At 34.9% G+C, this 3,095-nt stretch overlaps 1 pseudogene; it reads left to right on the top strand.

Annotated features, from left to right (window-relative positions):
- Window positions 1-1,868: 1,868 nt before the first annotated feature.
- On the top strand, window positions 1,869-2,737 carry LOC125851994 (acyltransferase Pun1-like; annotated as a pseudogene).
- The last annotated feature ends 358 nt before the right edge of the window (window positions 2,738-3,095 follow it).

Raw genomic sequence — 3,095 nt, 5'->3', positions numbered from 1 at the left:
ACCCGTATCCGCACATGGATCCATATCCCCGAATCTTAAATTTAGGTCATAGAGGATCCGACCGCTAGATCGACACCCGTATCGGACACCCACACCCGAGTCCAAGCAAGTTAGAGAATAACCATGAGATGCTTTCTTGGAAGAATTTGACGTCTGCAAGTGGGGTTAGATTTCGTTTTTGATGGTTTCTAGAGCATTTAATTAGCTGAGAACAAAGAAGAAAGTGAATTATTAGACATTTTGTAAAGAAAGGAAATTTCAGTAGGGGCTTTCTTCTGGTTATGGTGGTGGCAATGGTGGCGGGATGGAAGAGGAATGTGTTTGATGTTGGTGGGCGACAGAGGAGGAAAATGAAAGAACAAAGATGTTCCACTTACACTAAAAATAAGTGTAATTGTGTCTAATGGGCACATTTTGGCTCGAATTCAAGTGTTCAGTAGATACTACTCCCTGTTCAGGTGTCAAAATGAAAGTGTCGAACAAGTTTTGGAGGTGCTTATGTACTTGGCCTTAAATTATACACCATTTGGTTGCTTATTTCTTAATAGTTATACCATATTTGGTTGCTTTATTCTATGTTGCCATAAATAATACATTTATAAGTTATGAGTTTTGTTTTATGTGGATAAAACGTGGAATAAGAATACATGCATTGAAACAACTAAAAAGACAAAAAAGCTCTGAAGTTTTCTCTAGTATACCAAAAAAAAATTGGTGGTGACTGATTTTATAACAAACATGATTGTCTAGGCATTCAGAACTACTTCAATTACACATTGCATAGTTTAGAAGTAAATAAACTTAAACTTATTTTAAAAGTAAACACACACTTCAAATTTCACATTGCATATTTGAAACAAATCAAACATACAACAAAAATATTCTCCACATTACCCATATCCTTGCATTACCGTCCTCACCTACTAATCTCTGCACTACCAACTTCTGCTTAATTTGTTTTTGAACCTAATGACCCCCCAAGTATTGAGACCAATTTAATAGATAAGCAGTGTACGTGTTAAGTTAAATATTTAAGTTCTCTTTATGGTTTTTTATGATTTGTTTTACCATCAATTAGTGGTCAACATTGAAACAAATAATACTTGCAGTATTGAGTTCGCTGGTTTTTTTTTTTTTTTTTTTGCAATTCCTTGAATGGCTCCTATACCATACTCATGTTGTTCTTTTGTGGTTCATTTAGATAAGCGAGAAGGACACGGCATGGTTTGTCAATTTTTGTGTTCCGTGGTGTAAGCACTGGTAAGTCTTTTAAAACTAGCCTGCTTTAGTATTTTGTCTTGTCCTTCAGATGAAATGGTGGGTTTGTCTGGGATATACAGGGATGACTAAATTATCGAATGTCAGCAGCATCTGCTTCCCAGTAAAATCATGAATTGGTAGTAATTTGTTATAACCATTTGGAAAGTAGGCTGATATGTTTGTCTTCTGAAAAGTCAAGTGCAGCTTAGTGTTTATTGCTACATAAGTCTACTATCAAGATCTAAATGATAACCAATTAGGGCAAAAATCTTTGAAAGGGATGCTTGTAACATGGTTCAAAGCCATTGTTACCGTCTCCGTGTTAAGCAGCATCGGACATTCTACTGTTAGCAATGCACATGAAGAATCCTCTTGGTCAAATGCAGGAAAGTCTAAAGCACGTTTTATATACATGCTAATTACCATTATTAGCATATTGCACACTTTCTTTTGTCTAGACTACAATGTAGCAGAAGATGATCCACATCCTCCCCCGCTTCCTTGTATAGGTAACACCAACTAATGCAAACAACTTTATGTTTCCTAAGGTTTAGGTTTTCCATCATCAAAATCACCCCTCCTAGTAGCTGACTATGTGAAAGAAACACCTTCATCTGCACCATAGTGGTCGATTGAGCGTAGCTCAACTTAGCCACTTTGATTGTGGAGGAATGGCAATAAGTGTGTGTATGTCACATAAGGTGGGTGATGCACGTAGTGCCTTGTCTTTTTTGAAGGATTGGGCTACATTAACCCGAGAACATCCAAATGGTGAATTATCATCCCCTTCGTATTATGTTCAGGACTCATTAATGGCATCTCTACCCGATGGCCCACTAAAGTTCCCTGTTGTGGTTGAGCCAAATGCAGAAGAAAGTATCGAATTCCAAATGGTAATGATTCTTCGTCTCAAATGGTTTTAGTAACTGATTTACGAAAAACAATTCCACCTTCAATAAAATCAGCATCCACAATCGGAAACATTCTCACCGCCTTCTCTACACCAATATATAACCTAGAAGACCTTAGGTTACCAAAATTAGTAGCGGATATAAGAAAGTCCAAACAAGAGCTTTCCACCAGAGACAATTTCAAAGAAAACAAATGGGTATCAGAGATGCTTGAATACGCAAATAAAATAAATACAGGAACAAAGGATGATCAATCGTATCGTTAGAAGAGTTCATGTCACGATGTGTATCGATGTAGTAGTGTATGTAACATTCCATTCCAAGATTTGGATTTTGGATGGGGGAGACCTACAAGAGCAAGCATAGCAAGTACACCATTTAGCAATATGATTTATTTGATGAATACACAAGATCAAAATAGAGGAATTGAAGTGTTTATTAACTTGAACCAACAACAAATGTCCATTTTTGAACAAGACAAGGAATTTCTACAATTTGCTAGTCCTGTTGGTGATAATCATGTTCATGTAGAGAAAGAGAAATTATATTGCATGGAAGTTTTCTAAATTATTCTTACATGTCCATTCATGTCACAAGGAGCTTATAATTCAACAAGATTATAAATTTGTATTAATTTTTATTTTATGGTATGTTGTTTATTTCATGTAAAATCTTTTTGAATTTATCTACCATAAAAAAAAAAAATAAAAAAAAAAATATGTCGAATTGTTTTGGGGAAAGAAATTATTCACATGAACTTTAGTCACATATGTCTTATATTTCTTTAAAAATTTCGAATGTCATTCATTTGATCACAAAGTTCATACAAATATTATATTATTATACACCAGTCAAACCTTGTATTAATAACATTTCTTGTATCTTAAAAAAAGGTCTTTTTTCCCTTCAAATAACTCGTCAAAT

The sequence above is a fragment of the Solanum stenotomum genome, unplaced genomic scaffold (genome assembly GCF_019186545.1).
Source record: "Solanum stenotomum isolate F172 unplaced genomic scaffold, ASM1918654v1 scaffold31411, whole genome shotgun sequence".
NCBI classification, from domain to species: Eukaryota; Viridiplantae; Streptophyta; class Magnoliopsida; order Solanales; family Solanaceae; genus Solanum; species Solanum stenotomum.
This window is presented reverse-complemented; position numbering and strand designations above follow the sequence as displayed.